At 37.5% G+C, this 14,659-nt stretch overlaps 2 long non-coding RNA genes across 2 annotated transcripts; both read right to left on the reverse strand.

Annotated features, from left to right (window-relative positions):
• Positions 1-10,170: 10,170 nt before the first annotated feature.
• LOC149217159 (uncharacterized) lies at positions 10,171-12,343 on the reverse strand. Its single transcript, XR_016250633.1, has 4 exons — positions 12,130-12,343; positions 11,899-12,004; positions 10,717-11,154; positions 10,171-10,614 (listed from the first exon to the last, which is right to left on the reverse strand). It is a non-coding gene; the product is annotated as an uncharacterized LOC149217159 (long non-coding RNA).
• A 518-nt stretch (positions 12,344-12,861) lies between these two features.
• LOC149217160 (uncharacterized) lies at positions 12,862-13,510 on the reverse strand. Its single transcript, XR_016250634.1, has 3 exons — positions 13,447-13,510; positions 13,092-13,162; positions 12,862-12,918 (listed from the first exon to the last, which is right to left on the reverse strand). It is a non-coding gene; the product is annotated as an uncharacterized LOC149217160 (long non-coding RNA).
• Positions 13,511-14,659: the final 1,149 nt, after the last annotated feature.

The raw sequence follows: 14,659 nt of genomic DNA on the forward strand, positions 1-14,659 counted from the left end.
TAAATTATTTTAACATCCACGAGGCTAAAGATAGCTTACGAGAAAGATTGCTTCTTCATTTGCTTGATTTATTCGACCCTTTTTCTGTGAAGCTTCACGATAAATGCTCCCAACTTCCCGACAAAACCTCACTAAATAGATTATCCCAAGATCTAGCTACCAGCATATCTACATAACTTTCCTTGTTGTCTTTGAAACCCTCACATTCTAAAATGAAATGATTTTATGTTTCTACTTTTTCGGAGGAACAAAAAATGCATACTCTTTCCTCCCACACTTCTTTTGGACTTTTTCCAGCGCCCTGTTTCACAACAGAGTTGATGAGAATTAGTCCTTAACTGAGAAATAAGAATTTTGGCTCTCCAAGAGACATTGGCCTCAATGTATGCTTTTGGTTGATGACTTTGAGTGGGATTAAACACTTCAATATAGTACTTTTTCTTTCTTCCTAGCTCCTTATCCCAAGTACTCTTGTGGTACTTATCCATAACAAAAAAATTTATCTCTTTGTTGTTTAAGGGACACATGTTCAAGAAAATACCCCATTTACTAAACCATTTGTTATTTTGTTGCATCCAAATTTTTTTTCTATTGCACAATCTGCCATCAAAGACAACCTTAAGCCATCTACCCTCTTCCACTTGCTCAATTTTTTTTAAATACCTTATGAATCGCACCATAGCAATTGCTTCAATAAGAGTAGCCCCTATTTCACTTAACAAGATAGCATAAGGAACTACACTTTTAATGTTGAATTTGTTTGTAATCAAACGCTTCTGAATTTTCTTAATTTGCCTCCACTGCATGTCAGATGTACTGCTGGCCCATAGTTCATAACCATAGAGAAACACCCGAATCACTAGAAGCCCAAAAAGAGTTTGAGTGGTTTTCCACTCCCATAAATCTACCTCTCTACACCTATTTTGAAAAGCATAAAATTCTTTCCAACCCCCCAAAGTTATTTTATTTCTACAACAATCCCAGCTTAGATTTTTGTTGAAGTCAATTATGAGGTGTTTGTAATCCACAACTTCTTCTAGATTGTTGCCTTCAAAGTAGAACTTATGCTGGTTATGCTTTTGTTTTTTAGAGAAAACCACTACTTTCGTTTCGCTGATATTGACTTGCATCGCCACACTTCTAAAAAAATGCTCAAGGGATAGTAAGTGCTCTTGCAAACAAAGAGTTGATTTAGCAATCAAAATAAGGTCATCTACATACAAAAGAAGCCTTATAACAAACTTTCCCAAATAAATACCATCACCCACTTGTGAATTCAACCACTCCTCAAGCTTGTCGATATATAAACCAAAAAGGGTAGGAGACAATGACTAACCTTTCTTGACCCCGATATCGCTTATAAAACATTTAGAAATGCCTGCTGAAGTTCTAATTTTGACTTTCACCTCTTCATATAGCCTATGCACAACTTCTCTCAAAATTTTAGGCACCCCAAGTTCCTCCATTCTGTGCCAAAGCTTATCCCTAGGAACCGTGTCAAACACTTTCCTAAAATCAACAAAACAACAAAAGACTTTTTTCTTTTTCTTCCAAAAATTTTCAATGATGTTCCTTAAAGTTATACAATGATCAATTGTGGAATGGTTAGGTCTAAAACCTACTTTCCCTTTAGCACGCTTATCTCTTTCTTCTGCCCACTTGCTAATTTTATTTCCTATCATGTTTCCAAATAGCTTTGCAAACAAAGGGTCTATCATGATGGTCCTATAATTGGAGGGATTATTGACACCACAGCACTTGAAAAGATGTATTGCCAAACTAGTTGTCCAATCTGAGGGGAGCCCCTATTGTATGATGTTGTTGAAATTTTTTGTATTGTGAGGTGTAAGGATCTTTGAGCCCCACTTTAGATATTTTTCTTGGAGTTCAGCTAAGTCTTTTGCTTTTCCAACACCCAACTTCTTGATACCCATCTCTACCTCTTGCGCCGTGAAGAGTTCAATATCAGTGTTGACTACGGGGGGAAGGTCAACCTTGGGATGTTGCTCAAAGAGTTGTCTTGCATAGTCAAACCATTTAGAAGTTGTAACACAATTTCCAATTTATATCATTCTCGTTTGGGCCTCCTTCCAAAAAAAATTGGGATTATTTTTCCCAAGGAACATTAGTTCTTCCCTCCTTGAAACCATGAAATCGACCTTTTTCTTGCTTAATAATTTCTTGTAGTATTTGAGCTTTATGTTATCCTTGTTTTTCTCTTTCCACATTCTCCTTCCATTTTTGCATTCCTCATCAAACCAAGCATTAACTGGAAATAAATTTGTTTCAGACTTCTTAATTTTTGCTCTTTTGCACTCTGAAAGTGCGCATTGAATTAAATTTCTTGATTCATGACCATGAAGGATGTGAATTTTGATTTTCTCCTTCTCGAAGAGCCTCTCTAGCATCATTTTGAAGGTATCACAATTTTCTGGAGTCAAAAGAATTCTGCCCTGTGGGAGATTTTGTTGGACATGCTGAATTTTTTACTCTAATTATTTCTTTCCAGACCAAGAGAAACTTAAATAAATTGGCTTGTGATCTGATTTTAAGTCCCAAGCTGATCTCCAATCAAAACTTCTTCCATTTTCTCACACAAACCATGCAAGAAAAATACGTAATCTACTACACTTGCTCCATTATAAGTATTGCAAGTGAAATTACTAGACTTTGCCCATCTAGTCAAGCCATTACAAATGACTAAATCAAAGGCCCCACATAGAGTAAGCAATTTTTCACCAAAGAGATTGCATCCCTTGTCCTCTGAAATTCTTTCCCATTGATGATTACTTTCTTATGCAAGCCAAATAGGGTCGCAATCTTCTTTACAACAAAGAATGCTAGCTTTCTCACTTGCAATCCTAGCATTGAAATCACCCACTATAAGGACTTCACCTAGATGAGAATATGTTGCAATATCTACTTTTAAGGCTGAAAATTGATCTTTGTGGTCAAGCCCTCTAACTTTGTAGATTTTTTAAACTTGCGGCGCAAAATAACATGTTGCAATTCTGATATGGTTTCCATTTTCTGATATTTTAAACCAAATGAATTGCTTATTTGAGTCTTCTTTTTCTAACTAAATGAGATGACCTTCTTTATCCCTCACTAAAACCATGATACCCCTGTGCCCTTTGTCATTCCCTACTACCTTGTTCCATATTGCCATCTTCCAGTATCCTTCAAATAGAGGTGTCTTGCACCCTTCATGCTTATGTGTTTCTATGAGGCAAATTATGTCTCTATCTTCTGCAATAGGCCCTAACATAGGTCCTCATCTCCATGGATAACCTTTGGAGTTCCAACAATATAATCTTAAGGAAACCTGGGTATGAATTGATTATTATTTATTTTGACATACAAGGCTCACATTTGAGTCTTTGTCCCTGCTTTCCCGTACTAACCTTGCTTCTTGATTTCCCGTTGAAGAGTTTGTTGCCTCTTCTTTATTTCCATCTTGTTGCTCTGTTTTGAAAGCAGGTCCAAATCGTGCTATCACAACTTTACCTTTATAAATCCATGCTCTCTTGCCTTCATCTCTTGCTGCCCTAACCTTTAATATTTCATCCCTCCTTTCCTCCTGTCGTCTTACAGTTAAATCTTCTTCTAGGAAAAAGAAAGAACCCCTCAAGAGATGCTTCTTGCTTAAAATGATATATTTATAATTCAAGCTAGTCATGATGAATTTTATGGGCCTGGCTCTCTCACCGTTAAACTTACCCACCCTCCATGCTTGGCATATTTGTCCTTGCCATAAAAACTTGGTTTTCAAGAAGTCTCTTGCAAGGTCAAGAGTACATTAATTTTTCACATAGTCTTTCACCCCTTTAATAATTATGTTTGTTTCCCTATATTGTCTTTCGTTGCCTTCTCTATCTTGCATGTTGTCAACCTGAATCTTTGATTCTCCTTCTTTATTAGCAGAATTGCTAATAACTTGAGCCCAAGTTTTGGAAACTTTGGTGGAATCTCCTTTCCTTTCTTATCTTTCTTTCTCTTCATGATTGTCTATTTGGGCAATCATTTTCCCTTTATCCTAGGATGATTTCGTATTCACCACCTATGTACTTTCCACTACATATTTCTTTATGTTTTGCACATCTGCCTTCATGTCTTTCCATTCTGTCTTCCCTATCAAGAGAGCTTCATGTAGCAATGCCACTTTTTTTTTTGAAACTTTATTGCTTTCTGTTAAAGCCTTGTTCTTAGCGATTATTATATGAATTTTATGATATCTTTCATGCTCTTTAGCTTCTAAGACCTCCAACCTGTGTTTTTCATTTAGCAATTATTTCACATAAAGATCGGATGACCAGGTGAGAGGTATGGATGTGGGACTATATAAAGAAGAATCATCAATGACTTTTCCTTTGGACTTCTTGTTGCCACATGCTTGTAGAGGGGACTTGTTTGAGTGCTTATTGAAAAAGGATCAAGTACTTTCCTTTTGAGACCATTTTTTCCTTGTCTGTGCCCATTTTAGACGGGCTAGTCTTCGTTTTAAAATGCCCCGATATTGTTTGACATTGGCCCAAACCCACTTCCCAGCTTTGGCAGATGAGGCAATTTTCACTTATCCTAAATCATTTGTCTCCATATGTTCTGAAATTTCTTGTCCTGTTGTCATGCTTGAATGGATTTGTCATCCAACCTATTCCAAGAAAGATGTAGGTCTATAAAATGTCAAAATTACTTCACACTACTCCCCATTGTTCAGGTTATCGGTGTTCCCTGCTTAGGCTATAGGTTGCTCCCTACTCAATAATTCTGCTGCATAAAAGCTCCCTACTCCCACATTGCTCGTTGTTCTCACTATTGACCACATTGCTCACACTGTTTTCCACGCTGGTCGCCGCTTGTCAATAGAAAACTAAATCATCTCAGTGAAGATATATTACAAGAGTGTCATAAACTGGCTACATTCCATTGTATTTCTCCCTCGTAAGTGTACTTCTTGTATGAATAATTATACACTTCCCAAGGGAATATCTAATATTTTCACCGAACTATTTTCTTTTCCACCAGAAGATTGAGAAGTTTCAAAACCTTTAAGTCCCAAATTGTGAAAATATGAAAGTCCAGTCAGCTGAAATTTATGTTCATGGAGTCGTATTCAAATATCTATAGCAACATTTGAGTACTTACATTCCAATCAAGCAAGCGAATAGTAGAATTCCTTGCAGGCAAATGAACTTTTAGCTCCCCTGCCCGACTTGCGACTCTATATTTTTCACAGTTATGGCTGTAGATCCCTGTCACTTTAGAAAACCGGTTCAAACTCCTTGCTCGTTGCTCACACTGCTCATAGATATATTCTCATTGTGCACTGGAACCCCTGCTCATGCTGCCTCACGCTGCTCACTTGCCATTGTGATATGGAATCTGCAATCGGTATGAACGCCCAGCTCTCTAGAAGCACAAAATGGTGAATTTGGACAAGTTGAACCCTTACTCCCTTTAGAAATCCGGGGCAAACTCCCTGCTCGCTGCTCACAGTGCTCATAGACATCATCTCACTGTACACCTACAGTCATGATGCAGAGAAGAGAGATACCCTTCGGCAGCTTACTCTGCATCGAGATGATGAGTTCGCACAATCTGGATTTCAATCTGACTCAACTCCTTTGGTTGCACTCATCATCTCACTGTACACCTACAGTCGTGATGCAGAGAAGAGAGATACCCTTCGGCAACTTACTCTGCATCGAGATGATGAGTTCACACAATCTGGATTTCAATTTGACTCAACTCCTCTGGTCGCACTCTTTACTGGTCGCACCACCAGTTGTTGCAAAAACGCTTCCCTGAATCAAACAGAATCGCATGAAGTTTTTTTGCTAGAAACCTCTCTCTACTCCCCGAGCCCTATAACACTTACACTTCGGTGCCCTCTATAATATTATAATTCAAGTACTTACAACGTAACTCAGGTATTTAGAGTAACCATATAATCTAGTCATGAAGTATTTATGAATATCAACAACCTCGACGAGGATAACCCATTCAAGCAAAGAAATCAATCACTAAGATCCATGGAAATAATGAAAGTTTTAAGTAAAAATAAAGTTTTAAAACTCTTTTAAATTCTAATTAAAGTAAAAATAATTTTACAATTATTTCAAAAAAAATAATAAAATTTATTTATTAATCTATATCCTTGAAAAATATAAAAGAAATATTTACACCGAAGACAGCTATGGATCTAATCAAGGAATAATTTATTGTTGCTAAAGCTCTTGAAATATTAGAATTTGGATTCTAAAGAAAATGTTGACATATTTAAAACTACTTTAAGTTGTAATTAAAGAAAAATTAATTTTATAGTTATTTTAAACAAGGGAAGCTGCGAGGCAGCGAGTCCCTGCATGAAGTTAATATTTAAGGTCTAAGCCAGTTCGAATAGCAGTCGCAGCAGTTTAGCTTGTTTACTCCGAAGGATTCTAGTTAGCATTCAAGCAACACTAGGAAGTCGACCTGGGCAACTCACATACTATGGTGAATTTCTATAGAATCTCCTGCAGGAGAGACATAACGTACATTGCGCACCAGTTTCAGTAATACTCCGAAGGATTCTAGTTAGCATTCAAGCAACACTAGGAAGTCGACCTGGGCAACTCAGATACTATGGTGAATTTCTATAGAATCTCGTGCAGGACAGACATAACGTACATTGCGCACCAGTTTCAGTAATACTCCGAAGGATTCTAGTTAGCATTCAAGCAAAACTAGGAAGTCGACCTGAGCAACTTCCTGCAGGACAGACATAACGTACATTGTGCACCAGTTTCAGTAATACATAAATCACAATTCAAGATACACCAGTTTATGTTGCTAGCCCAAAATGACACAATTGCAATAGAAATAGTGACATGAGCACTATGTACCAAAGATCTGAATATTATTGCAAGACACGAGTAACATGAAAACCGCCGTGAAGCTTACATTTGACCTTGAAAATAAGCACTTCTTATGACAGACTGTAACATGTGAAGAATACAAGAGAAGCACGAATGCTGACAATTAGGACATTAGTGACGCAGTCGAGCAGAGACAATAGAAGCATAAAAAATGCGAGTTGCAGCACCATGGCGGACCCAAATGCATATTTGAAGCATCCTTCGTACACCTGTAACAGAGAAGGAAGCGGGGAAATAAGACAATGCGTAAGATAATGCAAAAGAGATGTTATTGTTTTTTTGGTTTCTTTTTTCTTTGTCTTTCGACTTTTACGATGTCAATAATTAGAAGAGTCATGAGAATAAGTGCTAAGAGAAACAATGCTGTGAGTTCAGTAAGTTGGCTTATGCTAATGGATTCCATGTTATGTGAAGCGGGGAGGTGTATGTGAATATCCAGGTGCAGAAGAGGCCAATTTATACAAAAGTTCAACGTGTTTGTAAGGTGGTTTTAAGTGTGAATGGAGCTAAAATACTTGAGGTGCAATTAAGTGGTCGATATGACATGGGGATCGAATGGCATATGGAATGATGTATTTGGCGGCAGAAGTAAATGCAAAATTAGGTGATGTATCTGACATCGGGCAATCTTGGTGGTAGATTGGGTCCGACAGGAGATCTATGTCAATATCTAGGTGCAGAAATCTTGAAGATCAGATTGGAGCAGGCCAGTATTTAATGATGGGCATATCGATCTGACATGGGGAGCAAATGGCATATGGAATGATGGATGTGGCGGCAGTAGTAAATGCAAAATTAGGTGCCCCTTTGAGTCTGTGGCGGTAGATTAAATATGCTGTTGTTATAGAAGAGGTCTTGGTTTTTCTAAATGCAGGTTTCATGTCCTTGTTGCTTACTCTATACTGGAAGCTATTACTCTGGGAAAGAAAAGTAAAATTATTGATCAAATACCTCCAAGTGCTGTCGTACATCTCCACCACCATTATAGGTGTAAGTATGTACTATGTGCTTTGAATAGGCAACCCCTGTTGACATCAAGGGATAATAAAAGTAACACAAATCAATTTAACTGCATGTGCAAAAACAATGTAAAGCTGGAAAAGACACAATGCTTGTGCAACAACTTTCAACATGTAACTTCTTACCAAACAAATTGCCATCTGGACTCCACACAACACGGTTGACAGATACACTGCTAGTTACATGTCACTATGAATGCCATTGATTTAATTAGACAATAATCGTGACATTTAATTAGACAATAATCGTGACAAGATAGGATAGCACTGGTTATAAGCTCATATTGGACATTCATTACTTATGATGCATTATGATTATGGATTCCTTATAGGTGATAAGTAGAAACAGGCAGCAAGCAGCGGATACCTTCATGACACATAACTATATAGCTATGAATAGGGGCTTGCCTTGCTCAAGACCATGAAGCTAGCTGTATTCTCTAACATCAAGACAAGAGCCAAGATTACAAAACGAAGGCAGAGTAACCGCCAAAACAGTCAAACTGTCAGAAATCTAGTCTTTATCATACCTGTATCGTTTTTCTAAATTGTGGTGCAATGGCTTGGAAAAACCGATAGAGATATATGTTTTTCATAAAACATGGATTGTTAATTAACTTGCCTTGCTCAAGACCATGAAGCTAGCTGTATTCTCTAACATCAAGACAAGAGCCAAGATTACAAAACGAAGGCAGAGTGAGTCAAACAAACATGGAAGGAGTACTCTGGTAACAAGGATTCAATGCACACCAGCATAATAGCATTTACTTTGTAACAAAAACTACCGCAAATGTGTTGATGATAAAGATAGAGGACCCTAACCTAATTGACAACACTAAATGCACACACATAATAGTTTTTATTTTCATTCATTGTATATTAATTGTCTTCTTTCCAAATGTATCTCAATAAAAGGATGAAAGAAGAAAATGAGGGGAAAAAAGAGGAAGGGAGACATTATGTTAGATCCCCTGGTAACATGTATGAAACAAATAACAGATTTCAACTTGTATAACATGCCAACAAAAGTGACAAGTTCAGAATAGATAAAGGGAAATTTGTGTTGTTAAATAATAAAACCAGAGGCAAAGGGGGAAAGGCAGAGGAAACCCATGGATAGCAGGCAAACAAAAGCTAAGTAATTGTGAAATTTACCTGACATCCAAGATCCCCAAGTCCCAGAATGCGTTCACCATCAGTGACAACTATAACATTAAGACTCCTTTCACTCCAGTTCTTCAAAATTTCTAGGATCTTACCTCTGCAAAAACCATACCCTGGCAAGTTTTAACGCAGTGAAACAAATTTAAAGGATGAACCTAACAAAAAAGAATTGGAATCTAGACAATTGAAAAGAAAAACAAAAATTATATATAATGTATATACTTCTCTTTCAAGCTAATGTAAAGACCCTGTGAACGCCTGAAGATTGAACCATATTTTTGACAGGATTCGCCAACAGTTGGAGTGTAAACAATGGGAAGTAACTCTTCCACATTATCCACCAAGAGTTTATAAAACAACCTTTCGTTCCGCTCCTGCCAAGAGAAATTGTGTAACCCAGTAAACTATACTGTCAAACATATTTTATGCAATTTCCTTCCAGTAGTATCAACCACTTGCTTTCTCAGTAACAACATTGACCTCAAAAATACAACATGCTAAAAGTAGCACCCTTATAAGAAGTTAAAAGCAGGCCTAAACAAACCAGAAACCACATGAAAACAAATACAGCCAAAAAGCAACACATTCTTCATGCTCACATTATCCACTGAGGAAACACTCTGACTCCGATTGTCTACATACACCATCAGATTCCTTGTTGAACTGGATGACACAAAAAATTGTTTCAACTGAGAGAATCCCTTGCAATGAGCACTAAGCTTCAGGGAAAATAGTTTTTAGTGTGAACTCACCATATCTGGAGTAATATCTTTAGCAGTCGTCCCAGCAGGGACCATAACACTCTGCACAAGAAATTTGTCCTTACATTGCATATCAGGTGGTATCTCTTTTTGCGCTTGCATGGTGATTACAAATAAAACAAAACCAATGAGAGGACAATCAAGCTCACATTAAACAAGCTCTTTAATTTATCATATTCAAGCAAGAAATATTAATCGATTAACCTTTAAAATAAGAAGCTTCAAACCTGTCACATCACATGTAGACTGAGGTGGGATGACGCCTGTATTGGGTCGTACACAGTACTTCTTTGGAGATGTAATTTTCACCTGTGAAAATAGAATGCAGCAATAACCTCTGGTCATCTTGTTAAAACAAGTCTCTGAAATACCTAGACATCGATGCCTTTCATGTGTGCAGAACTGTAATACCTCGATGGAAATTGAAATTAGAGAAATGAGCAGAATATTTACAAAAGAAAAACAAAAGGAAATATGGCTACCTTAAATGCAACATCGAAGTCCATGTTGTTGACTAGCTGAAGAGAGCATGAACTTTGCTTCTTCAATTCAACTGATCACCATTGATACAAAATCAGATATCCATTAGACTACCAAAATGTTGGCAATAAAACATAACTATCAAATGCTGAATATAATTTTGTTTAATATCCTTCCTTGTACAATAAGGCAAACTATATTAAGTTTTGAATGTTCTGAACTGCACGGTTGACAGATACACTCGGTTCCTTCATGAAGGAAGTCATAATATGCCTACAAAGCATAAAAACATATCATCAGCCACAAGATATTTTGTCCCTGAGAACTGAAGAAAATAAAGGAAGCATTTACTAGTTCATTCAAATAGAAGGAAACCTGGCCAGTAGTGCGCTTTTGTCGGAGACCAATATAAAATTCATCATTTAAGAGATTTTCATTGTTGGTCCCAACATCAATTGTTATTGGAAGACGTTGTCCACATACCAGTAGAGTAGTTAAGAGAATAAAAATACAAAATAATTGACTGACTACAAGGCGAGACATGCAATAGTGGGTTAAAAATCCTTTTCTGTCAGTTACATGCATTCATCATGGAATAGAAATGAAGGGGCTCTAAAATGTACTATGTACAAGGTGCTTAGCAGACTAAGCTATACAACAGAAAGAATCAATTTACCAGTTTTGCCGTAACTTTGCTGAAATTAGCATATGTTTAAACAATAAACTATAGGTTATTGTGCTGCATACCGATGAAGGACGAACTCCACCAAGTGCAGTGTATAGAGATAATTTCCCTACAGGTATGCCCATACCCTGTCAGTAATGAAAACATGTGTCAAATGGATAATACAAACAAGGGGCAAAAATACAAGGAAATGTGAACACCCTAGTTAAAATAACAGGCATTTATTGAGTAAAGATGAGTTATAATAGAAACATCAGACAGGCAGAAAATGTGGAAAGATGCAAACTAAGAATACACCCTAAGTTAAAATGACATGAACTAAATGCACACAGGTTCCAGTTTCTGGTTATTAAGTTTCCTTTTACCTGTATCCCTTCATAGATATGTAGATAAAAAGAACAAAAGCTCACAGTAAAAAACAAACTAAGACAAACATGGAAGGAGTACTCTGGTAACAAGGATTCAATGCACACCAGCATAATAGCATTTACTTTGTAACAAAAACTACCGCAAATGTGTTGATGATAAAGATAGAGGACCCTAACCTAATTGACAACACTAAATGCACACACATAATAGTTTTTATTTTCATTCATTGTATATTAATTGTCTTCTTTCCAAATGTATCTCAATAAAAGGATGAAAGAAGAAAATGAGGGGAAAAAAGGAGAAGGGAGACATTATGTTAGATCCCCTGGTAACATGTATGAAACAAATAACAGATTTCAACTTGTATAACATAAAAGTGACAAGTTCAGAATAGATAAAGGGAAATTTGTGTTGTTAAATAATAAAACCATAGGCAAAGGGGGAAAGGCAGAGGAAACCCATGGATAGCAGGCAAACAAAAGCTAAGTAATTGTGAAATTTACCTGACATCCAAGATCCCCAAGTCCCAGAATGTGTTCACCATCAGTGACAACTATAACATTAAGACTCCTTTCACTCCAGTTCTTCAAAATTCCTAGGATCTTACCTCTGCAAAAACCATACCCTCGCAAGTTTTAACGCAGTGAAACAAATTTAAAGGATGAACCTAACAAAAAAGAATTGGAATCTAGACAATTGAAAAGAAAAACAAAAATTATATATAATGTATATACTTCTCTTTCAAGCTAATGTAAAGACCCTGTGAACGCCTGAAGATTGACCCATATTTTTGACAGGATTCGCCAACAGTTGGAGTGTAAACAATGGGAAGTAACTCTTCCACATTATCCACCAAGAGTTTATAAAACAACCTTTCATTCCGCTCCTGCCAAGAGAAATTGTGTAACCCAGTAAACTATACTGTCAAACATATTTTATGCAATTTCCTTCCAGTAGTATCAACCACTTGCTTTCTCAGTGACAACATTGACCTCAAAAATACAACATGCTAAAAGTAGCACCCTTATAAGAAGTTAAAAGCAGGCCTAAACAAACCAGAAACCACATGAAAGCAAATACAGCCAAAAAGCAACACATTCATCAGAAGGAGAAAAAGTTGTTATATATATCGATTCTGACGTCACCGACAATCCCTTGCAATGAGCACTAAGCTTCAGGGAAAATAGTTTTTAGTGTGAACTCACCATATCTGGAGTAATATCTTTAGCAGTCGTCCCAGCAGGGACCATAACACTCTGCACAAGAAATTTGTCCTTACATTGCATATCAGGCGGTATCTCTTTTTGCGCTTGCATGGTGATTACAAATAAAACAAAACCAATGAGAGGACAATCAAGCTCACATTAAACAAGCTCTTTAATTTATCATATTCAAGCAAGAAATATTAATCGATTAACCTTTAAAATAAGAAGCTTCAAACCTGTCACATCACATGTAGACTGAGGTGGGATGACGCCTGTATTGGGTCGTACACAGTACTTCTTTGGAGATGTAGTTTTCACCTGTCAAAATAGAATGCAGCAATAACCTCTGGTCATCTTGTTAAAACAAGTCTCTGAAATACCTAGACATCGATGCCTTTCATGTGTGCAGAACTGTAATACCTCGATGGAAATTGAAATTAGAGAAATGAGCAGAATATTTACAAAAGAAAAACAAAAGGAAATATGGCTACCTTAAATGCAACATCGAAGTCCATGTTGTTGACTAGCTGAAGAGAGCATGAACTTTGCTTCTTCAATTCAACTGATCACCATTGATACAAAATCAGATATCCATTAGACTACCAAAATGTTGGCAATAAAACATAACTATCAAATGCTGAATATAATTTTGTTTAATATCCTTCCTTGTACAATAAGGCAAACTATATTAAGTTTTGAATGTTCTGAACTGAGTTCTCGCAATTTCAGAACAAACACGGAAATCAGACAAATACCTATATCTGTGGGGGTAGGAAAACGCAGATTTTTCGGAAAAACTGAGTGTAAATGCTTTGAATTTGCAGCTCGGAAAGAAAATATACTTACATGTATCTCAATATTATGGCCGGATCCTCCTCCGCTTGTCCGCCCCTTCACAGATTTATAACATGCCAACAAAAGTGACAAGTTCAGAATAGATAAAGGGAAATTTGTGTTGTTAAATAATAAAACCAGAGGCAAAGGGGGAAAGGCAGAGGCGAAGAGTGAATCAATGGGGCAGAACCCTGGTAAGCTCTCAACTATACCAGCTCTCAACTAAGAAACGACAATGCAACATGAAATTTCAAATTTAAATAAAAATAAGAAAATCAACCGATGTCAATAAAAATAAAAATGAAAGTCGAAACTTTTATCCACCTTGTGGGCCCTACATGACGGCCATGTGCCTAACACCTATCTCCTTAGCATAACACATGCAAGCTCTACAGCAGCCCACCTAAGGTCGCATCAGGTTAACAGCTGCAGCTGTGATCAGGGAGATTGAAACCTGAAACCCGAGCAACAAGATTCAAACTAGTGTAACATCTGTAATCAGGCTAACATCTGTAATCAAGGATATTGAAACCCGAAACCCGAGCAGGCAACCTCCTCTTGTTTGATTCCGTATAGAGGCCATGAAGGCCGAGAAACCCTAGCTTCAGTAATTGCCCGAGAAATTCAACGCAGATGTCTTCAAATTGCAAGTGCATTTCGCTGATCCTTAGCGGAGTGATTTCTGTGTGCGTTTCTTGTCCACCTCCCCGACCACGCCTGCGCTCTGTAATCGTCACCGTTGCAAACATTCAGTGGAGGACCTTCACTCGAATCCTGGGACCTATGCTATTGGTGTTGCTCCTGGCTCAGATGCTTAAGTTAGATGGTAAAAAACTAGGAAAATACGGGTGGGAACTGATAACTTTGCAACGATATCTGCTAGCTTTGCTGCTTGCTCCTTTGCCTTAGTCTCCAGACCAGATATCATGAAGCGGCATGAACTGACCTTAAAACACACGCAAAGGCCTTTTGAAGCCATTATTTGCATTTCAGAAGGAGCTTCTGTTCGTGATAGAGATCCAGCCCTAGGTCCCACCACTCCTGTGCCAGTCCCAGATACGGGTGATTGAGATGATGACCTTGAACCAGAACCAGCACCAACCTCAGAGGACCCGCCCCTATTTTCCCTCGGTCTAATGGCGATATTCCAGGCCGAAGTGCGGGTAACAAACGGTGCTTAACTGGGAAACCTAGTCGTTCAGGGCCGCCAACTTAGAATGATGTT

This window comes from Pinus tabuliformis, chromosome 1_1 (assembly GCF_031772625.1).
Source record: "Pinus tabuliformis cultivar Carrire ecotype Pingquan chromosome 1_1, CPIR1, whole genome shotgun sequence".
In the NCBI taxonomy this organism is placed as follows: Eukaryota; Viridiplantae; Streptophyta; class Pinopsida; order Pinales; family Pinaceae; genus Pinus; species Pinus tabuliformis.